Below are 13,100 nucleotides of genomic sequence, written 5' to 3' on the forward strand. Positions count from 1 at the left end.
TGTTAGTAGGTCAAGGACGGTGGCTCCTCAACATCCGGATCTCAGTATTGATAATGTTTCTTTAAATTTGTATGACTCTTTCAAAATTTTAGGTGTGATTCTCGACAGCAAATTTACTTTTGAGAAACATATAAGGTCTGTGTCTTCTTCAATTGCACAAAAAATTGGCTTATTGAGAAAGTCTTTTAAGATATTCGGTGATCAATCTATTCTGAAGAAGTGTTTTAATTCTTTTATTCTACCTTGTTTTGAGTATTGTTCTCCTGTCTAGTCTTCAGCTGCTGATTCTCATCTTAAGTTGGACAGAAACTTACGGTCTATTAAATTTCTTATTCCTGATCTAGATATTAATCTCTGGCACCGTCGTTCAATTAGTTCATTATGCATGTTACATAAGATTTTTCATAACTCTGACCATCCTTTACATTCAGATCTCCCTGGACAATTCTATCCTGTTCGTAATACTAGGCAGGCAGTTAATTCTAATAGCCAAGCCTTTTCCATCATAAGACTCAATACTACGCAGTACTCTAGAAGTTTTATTCCAGCTGTTACCAAGTTGTGGAATGATCTTCCTAATCGGGTTGTTGAATCAGTAGAACTTCAAAAGTTCAAAGTTGGAGCAAATGCTTTTTTGTTGACCAGGCGGACATGAGTCTTTTTATAGTTTATATATGACATATTTGTTTTTGACGTTGTTAATAGTTTATATATGACATATCTGTTATGACGTTGTTACTTTTTTTAGAATGATTTACTGTTAATTTGTTCTCTTCAGTTATTTATTTCCTTATTTCCTTTCCTCACTGGGCAATTTTTCCCTATTGGAGCCCCTGGGCTTATAGCATCTTGCTTTTCCAATTAGGGTTGTAGCTTGGATAGTAATAATAATAATAATAATAGTGTTTCAGAAAATTCCTCCTTTGATATGATACAACACTGAAAGGAGCTTATATTTACTCTCTCTCTCTCTCTCTCTCTCTCTCTCTCTCTCTCTCTCTCTCTCTCTCTCTCTCTCGTGTGTGTTCGGGTTAAAAGGGAGCATAAGAAGTAACGGCTAATCCCGACTAGGAGGACTAATGGAAGATAGGCTAATGTTGACCCCGGACGACCCTCAACTAGTACCAAGTGTAGCTCTCTCAGCAGGAAAGCTTTTGCACAGGATCATAGATATACCATGGCGAGAGTAGATTATTCTAGGACAATGATTACAGTACTGTACATAAAACGGCACTTGTCTTTTTATAATATTTTTGTATAATGAAATGTTTTGGTAACATACCGTCCATAAATTAATATAATAAAATCTAAATAATATCATTTACCAAAACTATAGATATATTGTTTACTCATTTATGCACTGAAATAAATTTTTATCGGAATTTGTAATAGAATAGATATAGTCGATATGAGCACCTGCAAAAGGAAAATATTTATTCAAATCAATTAATACATTTTCAGCAACTTGATGAATGACGTCACCAAACATAGGTAATATTTTTATTTTCTAATGAAGACTGTTTTTTTTATAAATATTCTCATCTGAATCAATAGCAGAGAAATATTGTTTATTTCATTAAAAAACAGCTTCCGTTCTCAATGAGAGAAGAGTAAACATAGCACTTTATAAGGGAGAAGAAGAAGAAGAAGAAGAGAGAGAGAGAGAGAGAGAGAGAGAGAGAGAGATCTTGTTGATGAAGCCCAGATGAAGCGATTCCTGAGCAAGTCTTCTTCTTCTTCTTCTTCTTCTTCTTCTTCTTCTTCTTCTTTCAAGGGAAGAACCTTTTGATGCAGCAAATCTCAAGAGGAAATTATCCGTCCTCATCATCGTCAACAACTAATGATAATAACCATAATAATAACAATGTTGTGCCAATGACACATCGCCTCTTAATCAACGACCATTCTAAAAATTATGGCACCGAGACTTCTAGAAGGATTGCAACCGATAATACCCTGTTGTTGTTGTTGTTGAAGATTGCCTGGCCCTTTTGGCCAGACACGGGCTTTTGCAATCTTGCAGCCCGTAAGATAACAGACTGTCATTCTCACCACTCTCTGAGAATCGTCCTTTTAATATACAAACTGAACAGTCTCTTTATGTTATATTGTAGGGGAACTAATTCAAGGGTAAAGAGAAGTTGATAAAACAAAATATTGGCTTTATTTAAAATAGAGAATATTAATTTAGTAACTAAGTTATCCTAAGAGAGATAGTTCCTTAATAACACTTAGTCAGAGTAGAGTACCTTTGTTTTATATAGATATTCTATGTAAAGTTATCTTAGGACTTAAAGTAACCACTTTTTTTTAGGTTCCACCTAATGTTATCAATCATCTTAAAGCAAATTGAAACCTTAAAAGCATGATTATCTTAAAAAATAGTTTATTACAATAAATGACTGTTTCATACATCATCAAATAAAACAGATGATGAACTTTCTCTCAGGTTATCCAATTGGAACAAAGTTAAGTCCAGTAATCCTACTCTTGGTGTTGTGTTGAGCACAATGTTGTCGAAATGTAAGAGGGTGTTGTTTTCTTGAATATATTTTTATTACTTATGAAAATATCATTATTAATTAGCAAATATCAGTATCCTTGGGAAATCCATATAAATTCATTCATTATTTCTAAATCCAACAGAAAACTTAATGGAGACAGTAACCTCCCAATCGAAGCTGTTTTCCTTTATTTTTTGGAAACCTTCGTCAGTCAGTCATTCTGTCAAACTCTCTTGAAACAAGAAGAGCAGAAAATCCACAACCTAAAAACATTTAAATTATTGTTAGGATTTAGTACTGACTTCTTAGATAAACCAACAGTTCTTCTCTCCCTCAACTATGAATGGGATGTTTGTTTAGAAATAAAGATAATAGAATTTGACAGCTGTTTTAAAATGCATGCAATTATTCATAGCTCCCAAATCATCCCGTTTTACAACAAAAGTCGACAACATTTCTGAAAACTAAAGGAATATTTGATATTTTTACGATTTCCTATATTATTCAGTTTTTCCTGCACAAGTAGAATTATCTTCCCTTATGTATACAGTAGAGGGAAGAGAGAAATATATATATATATATATATATATATATCTTTCCTCTACTGTATACATAAGGGAAGATAATTCTACTTGTGCAGGAAAAACTGAATGATATAGGAAATCGTAAAAATATCAAATATACCTTTAGTTTTCAGTAATGTTATATATATATATATATATATATATATATTGTACCAACCATATGTCACACAATTGTACATAATTATTTTGTATATATTATGCTTGTATCTGCGCTCTTCCCTCGCACTAAAAAGAACCTGAATGATCATGTCTACGGTTTTGCTCTAACATTGTCTGTCTCTCGAACATATTAGGTCCTGTTGCCTTGAGGTTTTGTATATAAAGGAGAGTGTTCCCTAATAAACAACTCAGTTGATTGCATCCTGCCTTTGAGTTCACAACCCTCTCTCAGCCCGTCACATATATATATATATATATATATATGTGTGTGTGTATATATATATATATATATATATGTATCAAGTTTAATCAGAGTGAAGTTATCGACCTTCTTCCTCCTAAAGGAAACACTGTAGGAATGTCTGTTTGGCTTTAACCTAACTGCAATCAATTGCAAAAGACTCATTTGCAAGACTCCATCGTTTGCATCGGAATGTTATGAAGCCTGACATTGTAATTGTCTCTGTTTCGGGATATGTCGTAAGTCTTGTTCCATGAGGACAAAAAACAAAGTCGCTGTGCTGATGACCCTTTTTGGATCCCTTTGTCTGACATTGCCTCTCGCATGACGCTCCTATGCTCTGTTGTTCAAATATGAGAATATTTGATTTGGCCTCAATAAATGGCTATTAGAGCTCACTCTCCAAAGGCATTTGATAGCTATTGCTCTCATCTAACAAACGAGGGTCTAACCAAACTAGTCGAGGATTACTTGAAGTAAACACAAACAATTGAACATCAATATCCATCACCAGTTATGAGCTCATTAAACTTTTGCTTTGTATTTTGAAGAGAGGTCAAAGGAACAAGTCTTAACAATTGGAAATGATTATAAAAATCAAGAAATGTATTAAGAAAATAATAATTTTTTCTTATACAGACTTTCTAAAACTATAACTGGAACTGAATTCAAAAGAAAATGAGCAGGTAATTTTCAAGATAAATCTGATGCATTTCTAATCTCAATATTATATATGAAGAAATAACACAAAAACAGATTGTGGGAAAACACAAATAAACAATACTCTCTCTCTCTCTCTCTCTCTCTCTCTCTCTCTCTCTCTCATCCAGTACTTTTGACTAAAGGACCGCCATAACACCTCCATTCCACCAATTGTCAAAATCCCAACTATGAGGAAATGTACGAATAATTAATGTAAAACTATGATAACCTGAGACAGACAAACACACAGGAAAAAGGAAACCGTCATTTCTGGGGCCACAAGATCCCACTGTTTTTCTCTGGATTTTTAATCTCATTATTGTCACGTGTCCAACCTGGAATGAATCTGATTTAGAAATTAGATTAGTATTAATGATATCTAGAAGTTAAAATGGGATTTAATACGTTCAAAGTAACTGAATTAATCTAAGGAAAAATATTGATATTATTTATTCTCTGTTGTATCATACAGAAAAATGTTTGGTCTAATGAACAGAGTTATTCTCAAATCTGATCTTGAGGACGGAAGCATGAATGGAACATTAGCATTCGGTAATCAGTTGCAGAGGAGGAAAGTAACATTTATGAGAATGTCTAATAATGTGAAGAATACTGCAATGAAAATACTTCAATAAATCCTTAGGATAATTAAGTCATTCTTATTTTACGTATTTTGAAGGCTTATTTTCTTATGTAAGGAGAGGAGACATGATAGGGCTCTAAGTAAATGAAACTCAGAAATTCTCCTGACTCAAAAATGTATGCGGGACTACCTGGCAGGTTGAGCACTAACATTCATTTACTTTTAATATGTTTGCCCCTCATAGGTGGAAAAGAGGGGAAGAGGGAATTGAAATCGCAGAGAGAGAGAGAGAGAGAGAGAGAGAGAGAGAGAGAGAGAGATTAAATAACCTTTGAAATGATATATTGAGATTTTCTTTTCTGGAAGTGAAATAATAAATCGAAGTGTCCCGAATAGTTTATCGCTTGGAGACGTCACTCACCGATGGCTTCTTTTGAGGGGAGGGAACATCTCAGTGACATCTGACGTCAAACTTTGATTAACATCGATGGATATTTAAGGATGCAATAAACATGCAATCTGGAGCAATAAGGAAATTCACGGAGAAAGTTTATGTTTATTCTAGCAATTCCCTTCATGCTGCAAAGGGAGGTTTCAAAAAGTATTCCATTTGATTAATGTACCCATCCTATTTACACAAGGAGTGAAGCTGCACACTTAGCACCAACACACCTCCAATGTCCTCCTTCCCTCTATGTCTAAAGAAATATCTTCAGAGGTTATCTTTATACATCAACTTCAATAAAAAGTTTTTCTTTGATAGTTTGAATGGAACTTTTATTTACCTTAACTGTGCCTTTTGTCCCTCTTCTTTACGCTTATGAGGGGTGGTAAGCAGACACCTTTTCCCTCCCCTCTATCCTCCTCCTCCTCCTCCTCCTCCTCCTCCCCTCCCCTCCCCACCTTCTTCTCCCCTCCGATCCCTTCCAACTCCCCTCCCCCCTTTCCTTACCCTCCTCCATTCCCTTCCCCTTCCCTCCTCATCCTCTCCCCTTCCCTCCCCTCCCCTCCCCCTTTCCTTACCCTCCTCCGGTCCCTTCCCCTTCCCTCCCCTCCTCATCCCCTCCACTTCCCTCCCCTCCTCTTCCCCTCACCTCCACTCCATTTCCTTCCCCTCCCCTCCCTCCCCATTAACAAAGATGAGACCTTGGGAGGGAGACCAACACCTAGAGCCACTGGTCCATCTGCTTCCACATTAACCTTTCCTGCAAAGATGTAAACAACAAAAGATGGATGTCTTTAAGGTTTGGTATTTCACAAATAAGTAATGTAACACCAGTCCCTCTCATCTCTATCATCCGTAGGTCTTCTCAGGTGAAGGAACCAGACTCTTCTTCTTCTCCCAAAACTCGTCTTTCAAACTTTGCTTCGTAAAACTTAACTAACTTCAGCCAATTTCTCATCAGATCAATAACGAAGACTTTTAGAAACTTGAAAAATTCTCAATATTTGTCAACATGACACTGGGATAAGTCTCCACTGACTAACTATTGTTTCCATTAGGAAGAAAAGCCGTTTTTCATATCATGTGCCAAGAAAAATTATGAGAGAGAGAGAGAGAGAGAGAGAGAGAGAGAGAGAGAGAGAGAGAGAGGGGGGGGAGATGCAACCTTTCCCAGCAAGGACTTTTCTTCCCAAGAGAAAAGAATGAACATAATTTCATGCCTTGAATATTCAGATCTATTAAACAAAACACTCTTTGTGATAAATAGTTTTTTTTCAGTTTTTCGGGAAAACTGTTTTAGTTAAGACAATTCAGACAGCAAGTTTGATGCAATAACATCTCTTTTATTATGCAAATATAAATGTTCATGAAACCGATCAGCAATGAGTTGGTAAGAAAATATTTATGCAAATGTACAATAAATATAAAATTTCTAGTAATCCTGAAGTGTTGGCGGTTACATTAGGGAAAGGAAACTTGTAATGTCCATTGCATAGCAATTATTCAGTCATTTTATCACTGGGATATAATAGCTGTTTCTATTCAGTTCAGTCACTCTTTTTAATAGACGTAGGATTGATATTTACTTCTCTTTAATTACAGCTACTTGATATGTAACTGTAGATTACAAACTTGCCCATAACATACTCTGATATCCCTTTCAGACATCACTTCTTTAGACTTCATAGAAAGAATTGACTCATGTATTTTTCCTTGTTGTAATAATAGTATACAAATTTTGTATTCATTCATTTCAATTATAAATTATTGATGGATTTCCTAGTGTGTTTACTCATGTCGTTTTTTGCTATCATCCTAATTTAATGGAAAAAAAAACTGGTGGTTTTCAAAATTCTTATTCTTGATCTGGATATCAACCTCTCGAATAACCTCATCTCATAGATAATATAAGTTTCTAAATGACGACTAAATATTTAGTTGGATATGCACACACACACAGATTCAACCCTTCCCACCACCTCCCCCTTTCCTAACTACAACACGGCAGTTGTAGTTTCCGAGTGTACCATTTCTCATTAGGGTATGATTACTTCCTCTCTCCCTACCCGAGGAGCAAAGGAGAGCTGAGAAATAAGCGTAGTTGAGCAAGGAGAAAAAAACAATTAATATGCGAGTTCATTGCTGCAATAAGATGTAACAACCAAAAATAATTGGCAGCATCAGGGATTCCTCACTTCCCTAAAATCGATTAGACAAAACAAATAATAATAATAATAATAATAATAATAATAATAATAATAATAATAATAATAATAATAAAGGAAAACAAAATGTAATATAGATAACCTCCGAAGATGAATTCTTTTTCTTGGACATACGAGGATAATGAAGAGGGTCAGTGGAGGGTTGCGTTTTCACACCTAGTGCAAATAAGATCCACAGAAGAAAGCGGATATAAAGATAAATGTATATATATATATATATATATATATGTATATATATATATATATATATACATATATATATATATATATATATATATCTGTGTGTCTGTATGTGTGTGTGCGTGTTTATGTGTGTGTGTGATGCTCTTATAGTAACCACTTTCCAATTCAGGAGTTGATTAAACACCAGAAAATAGTCGGGATTAATTCTCCAATACCAATAATAATACGTCGAAATCTAAAGGCTTCTAAAACCTTGTATGGTTAGGTACTAAAAGCATTTTACGTCTCTTGATGGGAAATATAAAAAATATGAAAAAAAAAAAGTTTTATAGATCAAAGGTTTGAATAATTTATTTGAGTTTGAGTCATTAATCATGATAATGTTAAGAATTTTAAGTGAATATTCAATGTTAATATATTACAGCCTATTTTTATTCAAACTATATTTTATGTGTGATATCTTTTCTATAAAGAGTAAATTACATGAAAGATGACAGACAAATTATATAATGCTAAATGGCCGTATTTATCAGAATATCTGTTTAGAAAGACAAGTCAGATATTGTCAGACAATAACATTTATTTGAAGGAATTTCGTATATAGATGAGTAGTACATGTATTTAATACATTTATTCATGAGTTTTATTCATTAATAAGAAATAGAGAGAGAAATGATTTTAGATGTAGCTGTGAAGGAATAGATTAAATCACAGAGAGACGAGAGAGTGAACGAGAAGTAGGTGGGTGTTGTTGTTAGAATTTCGCTGAGTCTTCATGAATTAGAGCCAAAACATTCCGCTTATTACAGTTCTAGATCATTCGTATTGCTCAGAATGGCTCATTGAAACGTGAACCAGAAGGCAGAGAAACAAAGGAACTATTACGTGATTGAGGATTTGAAATTATTTGTTTTTATAGGGTTTTTCCATTAAATAAGAGTTAATCCAAGAAATAAGAATAAATATGAAGCTTCATTCTCATTAGGTATTTTTAGAGGCTTCACAATATCTATTTTAAATGTACACAAATACTTGTTTTACACTGAAGATACTTTCTTTCTAATAAAGCAATAATATATGTCACAGGAAAACCTAATGTGATAGGATAATTTGGCAGAATTTTCATTCCATCAATATGATTGAGAAATTTAGATGTTAATCTGGTCAGAAGAGATTGAAGTTATAGGAGGAGCTTCATGAGTTTATACAGAAACAGCCTAGAATAAGGTAACAGTTGTAAACGTGGTGTCTAAAAAGAACTCTGAAATATAATTGGTCTTAATTATAGGTGTTGAACTTTAAAAGTTCATTTGTTGTTTTTAATTAAGGTGTCAATTTATGTTATATTTGATCTTGCAATATCCAGGTGCTCTCTCTCTCTCTCTCTCTCTCTCTCTCTCTCTCTCTCTGCCAGAAAACCCACATCCCAACAATATAGGGATTTCTTTTTTATTGCTGACAAAAGAAATCCATTTTCTCATCGTTTCCATGGTAGGCTCGAATGAAACACCAAATAAATTGCCTCTCTCGATTTTACTATGAAACATGAACTCGCCCTGAGAGAGAGAGAGAGAGAGAGAGAGAGAGAGAGAGAGAGAGAGAGAGAGGAAGCAAATTTTACTTTTTCCCTTAACATTTTCCCCTTTCCTTAAGAGTGAAGATTTTAAATTCCGTTATTTTATTTTGGTTTCTTAGAAATTACCTTTCCTTTCTTGTCATCTCCTATCCACTAGATAATGATTCCCGCAATGGAATAAATAGAATGATATTGATTCATTTACGAAACTAAATATCCTAACTCATGAGGCAAAGTGATAGATATATTTTATTGAGCAGTAATAAGTCTTTTTTTATATATACCATGAAACTTCCTGAAACGTGTAACAGAGCATTGATTGCAGGCATTAAATGCGGGTAGATTCAAAGGAACATTTCTTTACTTAGTAAAAAATAAATAGGTCGTTTGAAAGCTATGTACAAGGTAGTTAATCGATTTTGTCAAAGAAACTTTTTGTTTAATTAATCATGTACCACCACACACATCAAAAAATCTAGTCTCTCTCTCTCTCTCTCTCTCTCTCTCTCTCTCTCTCTCTCTCCCTTCCCTTCAATTGCTATCTAATTGTTCTCAATTGCATCTTCCTTTTCCCAAACATCTGTAATAGATTTTGAACTTCTGTGAATGAGACGACTCATCTTTTGAATGTAATACCTGAGAGGATCAACTTCATTCAAGTGACTAAATTATTTCCCTGATTGGAATAACATTTGTGAATGACAATAGTCATTAGAATAACGAAGTCCTTGATATTTGTTAAGATGGGGATGATTACCCAAATGTTTTAATATTTGAATATTTTTACCAACTCACAATGCAATTCTTCCTCGATAATTGGTCAAACAGAATGTTTGATTGGGAGATTATAGATTGTTTTGCATCTTTATCTTATTTATTTATCAAGAGAGAGAGAGAGAGAGAGAGAGAGAGAGAGAGAGAGAGAGAGAGAGTGATTCATTCCTATTTGGAGGTATAATCTCTCAATAACGAAGCCGTTCCGTATCTAATTATCATAACGTCAAAGACAGCTGGATGCTGAATATATACTTCTGCTAATTGCTTATTCCCAGAAACATTTCATGAATGAATAATGAATAGAAATGTTAGAGAAATTAGGGAATGATGAATTATGATGAAGAATAAGAAATACAGAAGCCAGCCTCCTTCATCCATGAATTCGAACGCAGTCTCTCTTCTCGGAAGATTGGGTGTCACGGACTCTAGACCCACGTCTTTTGTTTGGCATCGAAAATTTAATGAACAGCAGAATCTCCTTCTTCTCCTTTTCTTGTTGGACCAAACTAAGAGACTAAGTGACTGATTTGCTATTTCCTTATTTACTTTCCCCAGTGGACTATTTTCCTTGTTAGAGCATTTATGGGGGTTATAGCATCCTGTTTTTCCAACCAGGGTTATAGCTTAAATAATAATAATAATAATAATAATAATAATAATAATAATAATAATAATAATAATAATAATAATAATAATAATAATAATTTTATTAATAATAATAATAATAAAACATCTATTCTCTTGCACCGCTCATCCAAATGGTTCAATTACCGAGGATAAACTGCTTCCTTTAGAATACACGATCTACGAAGCATGAGTAAGTAAACCAAGTCCCTTAAGTACTGCATATTCAAATTCACCTTAATAAGCATTCGGAAAAAAATTTCAGTTTCTGAGAAGTTGCCTCAACAGCCAAACACTTCACTATTCAACACCTCAGAGGTAAGAACATAAGGAGTTCTAACAAACATGACAAGAAAAGAAATTTGTAATAGGAAATGTCGAATATGGAATTACATGAGGATACCTTATGTGATTCCTATTCATGGTTAAATGGACCCTTATAGAATTAATTAGGGTGGTGAGAGTAGGCTAATCTCTCTCTCTCTCTCTCTCTCTCTCTCTCTCTCTCTCTCTCTCTCTCCATAATGCCCTTTGCGGTGTGTTTCACAGCTGTCACATACATTATTATTATTATTATTATTATTATCATTATTATTATTATTGTTGTTGTTGTTGTTACTATTATTATTAGGTAAGCTACAAACAACCCTAACTGGAGAAGTAGAATGTTATAAGCCCTATAAGGGCTCCAACAGGGAAAGTAACTCAGTGAGTAAAGGAGATAAGGAAACAGATAGAATAATGAGCATGTCAAGAGATCCCACTTGTGAATACTGCCTCCATTCCTTCCAACTCTAGTAACTCTTGTTCGATTAATCTAAGATTAACCCAATCCTTCCTACAGAGGTTTGTTCTATGGAGAAGAGATTCACACGGGCTCTGGATGGCCTCAACGGTTAGACAGTGGTCAACCATCCAATAGTTGAATTTTTACCCCAACAAAAATCCTCAGTCTTTCTATTAATAACACCCAGACAGAAATTACATTTTATTGACTACCTCATGAATTCCTGAGTCATCTGCATTTATTTTCCTACCTTACAGGGGATGTATTCAACATTTAATCATATCATGGTAAGAAAAACTTGTAATTCTATACTGGCGTCAATGTCGTCTTTTGTTCATTTTTGCGAGAAACATTTCTTGCCTTCGTCTTGCCTTTTATCCTTTGGTACTCCTGTTGGGGTCCCGAGAGATCTATCTGATGCCCGCTCTAGGCAAGGCAGGAGACAGGTGATGGGCGTCCAGGGAGGAATTGGAGTGGCGAAATTAGAAGAAACTGACCCATTCTATTTCTTTCAATTACGTTGGATTAGATCTGTCGCTGTTGGTTTTTGCTAGTGCATCGTGTGTGTGTTTTTCCTATGTCTTTTCTCATTCCCTTTATCCCTTGGACAATTTCCTTCTATCTCATCGTGAAGAGTTTACTTGCCAAAGATGTCACTCATCCAAAAAAATGATCTAACTTCTTTTATTAAAATACGTTAATTTGAGCTTTTCTATTGCTGCAAGGAAGGCTTTCTATCCATTGGCAATTGCCCATCGAAGACCTACTTCTGTGTGAACACCTTCTTTATTATATATTCTAATTTTCACTCCATTATCTGTAAACGATTGGTACATAGCGAATTGGTTTCGTTATTCTGAATACCCAAACAAACATATACATAAAAAATAAGCATAATTATGTATCCTGTGGTAAACTCCTTTTGATTAGAATAAAGCTGTTCAATGTTGTACAAATATTTATCTTTTATTATCTCCTTAACTGAAGAGTAGCTTGAATCAACGCTGGATTCTCTCGGTCTTATGATTTACATACTTTAATATTAATTCATGGCACTGAGCCACTATGATACAATCTGACTTAAGTCTAATGATTAAAACTGTTTTGTGAATTATATCCATAGAAATTATTTCGCAACATTTTCTGCACATTAGTCATTAGAGGAAAGTGGTTTCTAATGTGCTGTATTTCCTTATTCATTTTTTCTTTTATTCAAGAACGCTGCCAATTCCATGATATTTACTTTTCCTGAAAACAATGTTAATAATCATAATACTATTAATAACTTGAATAGACAATCGGTGTCCCAATTGGACATTCATAAGTGTCTCATTCCCCTGTTGACGAAAATGGAGAATTCAACGCCTTATCTTGCGCAAGACTCTCGAAACAGAATTAAAAGGAAATGTTATCTGCCTCTTTTGGAAAATAGTGTCAATGAAGATTGTGTTGGTTACTTATTTTCAAAATGAAAATCGAAATTACTGACAGGTTGAGTTGTAAAGATCTGTAAAATGTTATAATAAGTGAGTTTACATTTTAATGAAGACCAAAGCAGAAACCGGCGACTGATCATCTTAGTATTTCTTATGACCTTTGAAGTTACCTTCGAAAGTTTCCTGTCTCATCATCATCATTACCTTCAGTCAATTATGGAAGTTTGAAGTTTTGTTGAAACATCAGGGAAGGACTAAAGTTTGTTTTTCCTTC

This window comes from Palaemon carinicauda, chromosome 25 (assembly GCF_036898095.1).
Source record: "Palaemon carinicauda isolate YSFRI2023 chromosome 25, ASM3689809v2, whole genome shotgun sequence".
NCBI lineage: Eukaryota > Metazoa > Arthropoda > Malacostraca > Decapoda > Palaemonidae > Palaemon > Palaemon carinicauda.